The sequence below is a fragment of the Pan paniscus genome, chromosome 21, assembly GCF_029289425.2.
Source record: "Pan paniscus chromosome 21, NHGRI_mPanPan1-v2.0_pri, whole genome shotgun sequence".
In the NCBI taxonomy this organism is placed as follows: domain Eukaryota; kingdom Metazoa; phylum Chordata; class Mammalia; order Primates; family Hominidae; genus Pan; species Pan paniscus.
Genome location: NC_073270.2, coordinates 26,549,823 through 26,560,342, shown reverse-complemented (window position 1 = coordinate 26,560,342; position 10,520 = coordinate 26,549,823). Strand labels below are relative to the sequence as shown.

Genomic DNA, 10,520 nt, shown 5'->3' with positions numbered 1-10,520 from the left:
TTATCGCCGATCTGCATTACCACCTGCAGAAGGACCTTGAGAAATTGAAGACTTCATTCAGCCATTAGCAAACAGTTAATGGTTAAGTAAACCAGGACTCCCTGGTGAGTGCTTACAAGGCCTTTATCTTCTTGGATAGAAGGCAGAATTATTGCCCAAATATGTGGGCTGAAGGCCTGTAGCAGAGCTCTACAGATGTTGGAATGCTCAGCCAATGCATGTCTATTTTGTAGAGGTCAGACCCTTCGTAAGGAAAATCTGGGATCCTGAAAAATGACACCGGAACATCTCCATGGATGCCCAAGATTGCCTCTGCCATGCTCCCAGCCACAGACCATCTGGGTGTGTAGAGATGGCCCATCCTTCCTTAGGAATAGCATTTCCACCATTCATTACCACAGAACCTTCACAATTAAGGCCAGCTTAATGAGCATGTGCCCTACATAGCTGCACACAACCCTTGTCCAGCACAGGGAAGATACATGCAATATGCCTATCCTTTTGTAAATGGTATTTGTGATGCTTGCCCTTCAACTTCCATAATTTTCCTCATACTCATTTTGAGTTTCACTGCACATTGTGGGTTCACCAGAATTCTGTGCTCCTCTTCCATATTAAACACATTTACATCTGAGTGATCTGGGACACTGACAGCCCCAAGAGACACCACTGTCCATTTGGACCCAGAATTTGATTTGAACTCAGAAGACAATGTCTTAGCATAAACAGCCAAGGAACCCGGTCAACGCATTTCCTGCTCAAGTTCCTCTTATTAGCCAACCACTTGTGTTGAAAATGATCACACACAAGGGATTGGAAACATAAGGCAACTCATAGCTACTTTCTCTCTGTTTCTTACTCAACTTGAAGTTAGAGTGCACTGGTAGAATGTGCATATGGAGAAGTGAAGTAAAACAGTTGAATTAGACATTAGACACAGTGGTTCACGTCTACAATCCCAACACTTTCTGATGCCAAGTTGGGTGGATTGCTTGAGCGTAGGAATTCAAGACCAGCCTGGCCAAAGTGGCAAAATCCCATCTCTAAAAAAACTACCCAGGTGTGGTGGCACATGCCTATAGTCCAAGCTACTTGGGAGGCTGAGGTGGAAGGATCACCTGAGCCTGAGAAGTTGAGGCTGCAGTGAGCTGTGATTGTGCCACTGCACTCAAGCCTGGGCAATAGAGCGAGACCTTGTCTAAAAAAAACAAAAAAAAAAAGGCTGAATTAGTTTCTGCAACATTTCTAATGTTCTAAAAAAAAAATCCTAATAGGAGCAACAAAGTAGAAATTGTGTCATTTCACTAATGGTGCTGATTTAAATGGGCAATGCACAATATAATGAAGAACAGGAAAGGTTGACATATATACACACCCACACACACACATATATATAATATATACATAATTTTATTTATATGTGTATATATATATATATACTTTTTTTTTTTTGAGATGGAGTCATGCTCTGTTGCCCAGGCTGGAGTGCAGTGGCATGATCTCAGGTCACTGCAACCTCTGCCTCCTGGATTCAAGCAATTCTCCTGCCTCAGCCTCCCAAGTAGCTGGGATGACAGGCGTGTGCCACCATGCCTGGCTAATTTTTGTATTTTTAGTAGAGACAGGGTTTCACCATATTGGCCGGACTGATCTCAAACTCCTGACCTCGTGATCCACCCACCTCAGCCTCCCAAAGTGCTGGGATTACAGGCATGAGCCACCGTGTGCGACCTTATATATATTATTCCACAGAAAAAAAGAAACTTTGTTTTTATGGCATGTTTTCCTCTACCTTTTGAACAAAGGTCCCCATTTTCATTTTGTACTGTACCTGCAAATTAAGTTCACAAGGGAATAGGTGCTGCTCTCCCAGGAGCTGGTCCAACCTCCTCTCCCAGCCACCAGGCCAGTAATTATGATTATGTCTAAGGATAACCCAGTGCGCAAGTGTTGGTCTTGATAAAGGAGGAAAATGGTATATAGATACCTAAAGAATTGCCAAGAACTACCCAGCATGTATCAGCAGAAGGTTGAGTCCCTAATGTGACACTATTCCTCAAGAAAATAAACTACTTACTGGGGGACAAATTGACTACATCAGCCACCTGCCAGCCTCTAAAGTACAGTGGTTCAACCTCACAGGGATAAATACCTGGATTTATTCCAAACATGGATTTGCCTTTCTAGTCCTGTAAGGCTCAGCCAGCACTATTATTCACGCCTGATCCAAAGACATGAAATACCAAGTAATATAACATCCAACCCAGGAGATTCACTTCATAGCAAAAATGCTACTGGAGTGTAAGAGTAGATAACAACTCTAAATATGTATATATACCCAACAACAGAGCACTCAGATACATAAAGCAAATATTATTCACTGTAAAAATAAAGATTGCAAGACAATAACTATTGAGAACTTCACTCCACTGTCAGCATTTGATCATCTAAACAGAAAATCAACAAACACTGGATTTAAACTGCACTTTAGACCAAATGGACCTAACAGACATTTTCAGAATCTTTTATCCAACAGCTGTAGAACACACATTCTTCTCATCAGCACATGGAACATTCTAAAGGGTAAACCATACATTAGGCCACAAAACAAGTCTCAACATTTTTTTTTTTTTTAGACACGGTCTCGCTCTGTCATCCAGGCAGGAATGAAGTCCTACAGCTCACTGCAGCCTTGAACTCCTGAGCTCAAATGATCCCCTCTTCAGCCTCCCAAGTAACAAGGACTATAGGTGCACACCACAATGCCTAGCTAATTTTCAACTTTTTGTAGAGACAATGCCTCACTATGTTGCCCAGTCTGGCCTCAAACTCCTGGCCTCAAACAATCCTCCCACTTGAGGATCCTCAGATTCCAAAATACTAGGATTACAGGCGTGAGCCACCAAGCCTGGCCTCAACAAATTTTTAAAAATTAAGGCTGGGTGCGGTGGCTCATGCCTGTAATCCCAGCACTTTGGGACACCAAGGCAGGCGGATCACAAGGTCAGGAGTTCAAGACCAGGCTAACACAGTGAAACCCTGTCTCTACTAAAAATACAAAAAATTAGCTGGGCGTGGTGGTGGGCGCCTGTAGTCCCAGCTACTCAGGAGGCTGAGGCAGGAGAATGGCGTGAACCCAGGAGGTGGAGCTTGCAGTTAGCCGAGATCACGCCACTGCACTCCAGCCTGGGCGATAAAGCGAGACTCCATCTCAAAAAAAAAAAAAAAAAATTGAAATCATATCTAGCATCTTCTCAGACAACAATGGAATAAAACTAGAAATCAATAACGAGGAATTCTAGAAACTACAAATACATGGAAATTAACATATTCCTGAATGATGGTCAATGAAGAAATTAAGAAGGAAATAAAAACATTTCTTCAAGTAAAAAATATTGGAAACACACATCTCAAAACCTATGGGATACAACAAAAGCATTGCCATGAGGGAAATTTGTAACAATAAATAACTAGAGTCAAAAAGCAGAAAGACTTCAAATAACCTAGGGAGACACCTCAAGGAAAGAAAAACCAAACCCCGAATTAGTAAAAAGGAAGACATAATAAAGATCAGAGCAGAATAAAACAAAATAGAGACAAAATCTACAAGGAAACAATGACAGGGAAAGTTGTTGTTGTTGTTGTTTAAGATAAAGAAAATCAATAAACCAGTAGCTAGACTAACCAACAATAAAAAGAGGAAGACCCAAATAAATAAAATTAGAAATGAAAAAGGAAACATTACAACTGATTCCACAAAAATGCAAAGGTTCATTAGAGACTTATGAACAATTATACACTAACAAAGTGGAAAACCTAGAGGAAATGAATAAATTCCTAGATGCATTTTATATAACAAGATTGAATCATAAAGAAATACAGGCTATTCGAGACACGGTGGCTCCACTAGGTGGTATGTTCTCTTGGCAGCCACCAGGGCCCCCACTACCCACATTGGAGCTCCGGGGCCAGGCTTCACTTCTTCAGGCAGCACCAGATACTCTGAGACCTTCTCACAGTACCTGGCGAATGAATTGGAGCCATCTTTCGAGGCTTGCTTTGCTTCTCTAGTGAGTCAGGACTATGTCAATGGCACTGATCAGGAAAACATTCAAACTGCTGTTGATCAGTATATCTAGGAGTTTCTGGATATTGCAACACAGGCAGAATGTTTTCCTACAAAAAACGATTGCAATTATTTGTCCAGACACCAGAGCAAGTTACCAAAGAGGATGTCTCAGAACTAAGGAATGAATTACAACAGAAATACACACTGGTCCAGAAGCACTTGACAAAGCTGAGGCACTGGCAACAGGTGCTGAAGGGCATCAAATGTGCAGCACAGAACACCAGGCAGCAGCCCTCAGGGCTCCTCCACGTACCTCAAGCAGGCATCTGCCAACATCCCTGCACCTCAGAAGCTGACCTGAACACAAAGGCCAAGGCCGTCAGCCCAAGATTGGGCTGGTGTCTGAGGCAGCCCTGTGCAGACAGTTTGCCACAAATCCCTTCTTATGAACTTGGCATTTTGAACGAAGGAGTTAGTTTTATGCTCCCACCTAAATTTTTTCCACTATTTTTATAAGCTGTTAATGTCTTGAGTACTTTATAAAATGCCCAGAGCTTGAGTAAACCAAATAAATTCTTTTTCTCTTTAGCACAGTTAAGACTGTTAGTGTGATGACACTTACAGATTCTATGTTTTTATTTTTGTAGGACTTTTCATCTTTTTGTGTGTGTTTCCTATTATTTCATCTGAGGGAAAAAAAATAGCCTGAGAATCAGGGGATGAGGATTTTGGTTGTAGGCCTTTTATGATAATTACCCTTCAGTGGTAGTATAGAAAAATATGTAAATTTGCTGTGTTTCAAGGCTTCAGAATACCTCAAAAGAGGAATCTAATGCAACAATGTTTGTAATGCTTCCAAAGCTCTAAGAATGGGGATTTTTTGTGTGAATAGGTCAGAACAGAATTAAGGTTTCCTGGGTTAGGGTAGTCACATTACAGTAGGATCCTTAGGTCAGTGCTGACTTTTATTCAGGGTAAGGTTATATTTTGTGTGGTTTGTTTACTTTTTTTTTTATAGGGAGGGACATAGTAGGATCAGTGATATGCTAAATTTTGTCATGTTCTGCAGTAATGAATCCATTTAAGTAATGGGGCAGACCCTTTTCTCAGTAACATGGCAGTTGGGGCATAGGTGAAGTATGAGAGACTAAAGCTTGCTCTGATTATCTCTTTTTGTTTTCAGTTTTGTTTGCTTATATTGTTTTTGTTTTACATTTTGGGAAGGGAGAGATTTTGCATTAAGTAAGATTTTTGCTGTGGATTTGATTCCAAGGGACTGGGGTCTCAGAGTGGAGGTGGGCTTGCGGTATGATCCTTGGCTACTTAACCTCCACCAAGAACATGTGGTGCCTCTGCCTTTAGGAAGATATTTTGTTCTCTCGTTCGTTCCACAGGCCACCTCAGATACTCTTTTGAATTGCTGTTAAGAAATACTCACAAGCACTGTTTCCTGCTCTTGTTGCGTGAGGTTTTCCAGTGTTTTATGCAGTCTTTTATTAGATTACATATTTTTACTCAGAACAAATGCTTTACTGTCATCTGAGCAGGGAGTACTCCTGTGGCTCAGTGTTTTGGCTCACTTTGTTTTCTCCAGCCTTGAAGGTCCCTCCCACACACACACACACATTGACATCCATTCATATCTTGATCTGACCTAGATGCCACCTGGTCCCTAAAGCCTCCCAGCACCCTTTCTGCTGCATCCCTAGGGCACCGGACTTATCTCTTCTATTGCCCTTGTTAGGTTCTACCTTGTGGGTTAGTCATTTGTATCTGTCTCCCTGCCCATCACTAATTGTACACCCATAAAAATTAGACATTATTCCCCTTGAATATACCAGGGTCATATGTTATTTATCCTTATAAATGATACCTATTACTCTGTTTTATTTATGTATATACAGTATCTCGCACTTGAACCTGTGATTAATCACCTGAGACCAATGAATCCCCTCTGTTAGAAAGTATAGTTTAAACAAAGCTTTTAAAACCCACATTATATGACCTCAAGGTTGTTAGCCTAGTCATCTAATGGTGATTCAAAACTCTGATTAGCAGCTTTAGATTTCTTGATTAAAGACCTAAATAAACTAAGTTTTAGGCTTTTTTTTTTTTTTTTTTTTTTTTTTTTTTTTGAGACAGAGTCTCACTCTGTCGCCCAGGCTGGAGTGCAGTGGTGTGATCTCGGCTCACTGCAACCTCCGCCCCTCCAGGTTTGAGCAATTCTTTGCCTCAGCCTCCAGAGTAGTTGGGACTACAGGCACGTGCCACCACGCCCAGCTAATTTTTTGTATTTTTAGTAGAGATGGGGTTTCACCATTGTGGCCAGGCTGGACTTGAACTCCTGACCTCATGATCCACCTGCCTCGGCCTCCCAAAGTGCTGGGATTACAGGCGTGAGCCACCATGCCTGGCTTTTTTTTTTTTTTTTTGAGACAGAGTCTCGCACTGTTGCCCAGGCTGGAGTGCAATGGCGCCATCTCGGCTCACTGCAATCTCTGCCTCCCAGGTTTAAGCAATTCTGCCTCAGCCTCCCGAGTAACTGGGATTACAGGCTCCCACCACCATGCCCAGCTAATTTTTTCTGTATTTTTTAGTAGAGATGGGGTTTCACTGTGTTGGCCAGGCTGGTCTCGAACTCCTGACCTTGTAATCCGACCACCTCGGCCTCTCAAAGTGTTGGGATTACAGGCCTGAGCCACCGCACCTGGCCAGTTTTGGGCATTCTTTAAAAGGGGTTCTTAGTGAAAAGATTGGAAACTATTCTATTTAGTGCTCAGTGAAAATACTTTGAATTAATGTATATACCAGTTATTGCCATTTCCCTATTTAATTCAGAAGTTTTTTTAAATAAATAGCAATTTTTCAATCTTGAAAAAAAAAAAGGAATACAAAACCTGAACAGACTAATAATAAGTAATGAGATTGAATCCATAATAAAAAGTCTCCCAACAGTGAAAAATCTAGGACCAGATGGCATTGCTGCTACATTCAACTTATAAAGAACAACTAACATTAATTCTCAAATTATTCCAAAAACATGAAGAGGCACGAATTCTTTCAAACTTGACCTCTGAGACCAGCATTACTCTGATACTAAGGAAACAACAGCCAAAAAAAGTCCCTAATGAACATACAGTAAAAATCTTCAAGAGTACTAGCAAACTGAACCTAGCAACACATCAAAAAGATAATATACCATGATCAGTGGAATCTACCTCAGGTATGCAAAGGAGGTTGAACATATGCAAATCAATAAATGTGATATATCACATCAACAGATTGAAAGACAAAAACTATGATCCTCTCAATAGATGCAGGAAAAGCATTTTATGTAAGTTAACATCCCATCCTGATAAAAACTGTCAACAAATTAGGCATAGAAAAAACATACCTCAACATAATATAAGCCACATATTACAAACCCACAGCTAACATCATAATGAATAGGGGAAAGCTGAAAGCCTTTCCTCCAAGAACTGAAACATGAATCAAATGCCTACTTCCACCTCTCTTATTAACATAGTAGTGGAAGTCTTAGAATCAGGCAAGATAAAGAAATTGGCATCCAAATTGGAAAACAGAAAGGCAAATTATCCCTCTTTACAGACAAGATGATCTTAAATATAGAAAATCCTAAAGACTTCACCAAAAAACTTAGAACAAACAAATTCAGTAAAGTTGCAGGAGACAAAAATCAACATACTAATATCAGTAGCATTTCTATACACTAATAATGAACTAGCTGAAAAATCGAAAAAGCAATCCCAACTATAGTAGCTACAAAAAAGTTAAATACCTAGGAAAAAATTTAACAAAGAGATAAAAGGCCTAGGCAATGAAAACCAAAAAATACTGATGAAAAAAATTGATGAGGACACAAACAGAAAGACATGCCACGCTTAAGAAGCAAAAGAATTAATGTTGTTAAGATGACCATACTACCCAGAGCAATCTACAAATTTAATGCAATCCTTATCAAACTACCAATGACATTCTTCACAAAAATAGAAAAAATACTCCTAAAGTTTGTAAGGAACCACAAAAAATCTCAAAATAGCCAAAGCAATGTAAGCATAAAGAACAAAGTGGGAGGCATCCTTTCTATATATACTAAACCAATGAAGAGAATAAATAGCACAGAAAAACATTCATGTATTTACAGCCAACTGATTTTTAACAAAGTCACCAGGAATATACATTGGGTAAAGGACACTGTCTAATAAATGGTACTAGGAAAACTGGACAGCCATATGCAAAAGAATAAAACTATACCCCTATCTTTTACCATATGCAAAAAAATCTGCTAAAAACAGATTAAAGACTTAGTGTAGGACCTGAAATCATAAAACTGCTAGAAGCAAACATAGGGAAAATGCTTCAGGAATTGGTCTAGGCTAAGATTTTGTGACGGAGACCTCAAAATCACAGCCAACAAAACCAAAAATTGACAAATGGGACTATATGAAACTAGAAAGCTTCTGCATTGCAAGTAAAACAACAGAGTGAAAAGACAACATATAGAATAGAAGAAAATATTTGCAAACTATTCATCTTATAAGGGACTAATATACAGAATATACAAGGAACTCAAACAACTCGACACAAAAACCAAATAATCTAATTAAAAAGTGGCAAGGGATCTGAATAGGCATGTCTCAAAAGAAGACAGACATACAAATAGGCAACAAGTATATGGAAAAATGCTCAACCTCACTAATCATCAGGGAAATGCAAGTTACAATGAGAGATCTCCTTACCCCAGTTAGGATGGGTATTATCAAAAAAGACAAAAAAAAATAATGGCAAGATGTGGAGAAAAGGCAATTCTTACACACTGCTGCTGGGAATGTAAATTAGTACAGCCATTATGGAAAATGATATGGAGGTTCTTTTTAAAACTACAAATTGAACTGCCATACAATGAAGCAATCTTAAAACTTGGTATTTATCCAAAGGAAAGGAAATCAGGCAGGGTGTGGTGGCTCATGCCTATAATCCCAGCACTTTGGGAGGCTGAGGCTGGTGGAACACTTGAGGTCAAGAGTTCGAGACCAGCCTGGCCAACATGGTGAAACCCTGTCTCTACTAAAAATACAAAAATTAGCCAGATGTGGTGGTGCACACCTGTAATCCCAGCTACTTGGGAGACTGAGGCAGGAAAATCGTTTGAACCTGGGAGGCAGAGGTTGCAGTGAGCCAAGATCGCACCACTGCACTCCAGCCTGAGTGACAGAACGAGACTCCTCAAAAAAAAAAAAAAGGAAATCAGTATACCAAAGGAATACATGCACCCTGATGTTTATTGTAGTAGCACTGTTCACAATAGCCAAAACATGGAATCAACCTAAGTATCTATCAGTGGATGAATGATAAATAAAATGTCCTATATATACACAGTGGAATATTATTCAGCCATAAAAACATAATTAAATCCTGTTATTCTACACCAAAATGGATGGAACTGGAGGTCATTACGTTAAGTGAAATAAGCCAAGCACAGAAACACAAACATCACATATTCATATGTGGGCGACAAGAAAGTTGATCTCATAGAGGTAGAAAGTAAAACAATGGTTACCACAAATTGGGAACAGGACAGGCCTAGGGGAATGAAAAGGCATTGGTTAATGGGTAGGAACATAGAGTTAGATGGAAGGAATATGTTCTAGTGTTTGATAGCACAGTAGGATGGCTATAGTTAACACCAATATATTGTATATGTCATAATAGCTAAAAGAGAAGATTTGAAATGTTCCCAACACAAAAGCAGTAAACGTTTGAGGTGACGGATAGACTAAGTACTCTGATTTAATCATTTCATATCGTATGTATACATTCAAATATCACATGTACTTCATAAATATGTGTCGTTATTATGTATCAATAAAACTTTTAAAGGAAACTATTATGCTAAGCAAAGAAACCAGACATAAAATACCTCAAATTGTATGAGTTTACTTATTAAATTTCCAGAAAGGCAAATCTTAAAAATAGAAAGTATATTAGTTGTTGCCTAGGGGTGGGAAGGTTAGATGACTACAAAGTGAACTTTTGGGAGTGAAGGAAGTGCTCTAAATTATGGTGATTATCACACAACTGTATAAACTAAAACTCATCAAACTGAATACTTTCCAGGGTTAAATTTCAAAGTACGTAAATTATACCTCAATAAAATGTTCTTTTTTAAAAAGGATTAGGCCGGGCGCAGTGGCTCATGCCTGTAATCCCAGGACTTTGGGAGGCCAATGCGGGCGGATCACTTGACCTCAGGAGTTCGAGACTAGCCTGGCCAACATGGCGAAACCCTATCTCTACTAAAAATACAAAAATTAGCTGGGCATGGTGGCGTGCGCCTATAGTTCTAGCTACTTGGGAGGCTGAGGTATGAGAATCGCTTGAACCTGGAAGGCGGAGGTTGCAGTGAGCCAAGATGGTGCCACTGCACTCC

General features: G+C 39.7%; 1 long non-coding RNA gene and 1 pseudogene across 5 annotated transcripts in view; one reads left to right on the top strand and one right to left on the bottom strand.

Annotated features, from left to right (window-relative positions):
* Positions 1-10,083, top strand: LOC129394928 (mediator of RNA polymerase II transcription subunit 28-like; annotated as a pseudogene).
* Positions 1-10,520, bottom strand: part of LOC117977231 (uncharacterized) — a 67,451-nt gene that overhangs the window by 14,889 nt on the left and 42,042 nt on the right. The window lies entirely within an intron of this gene.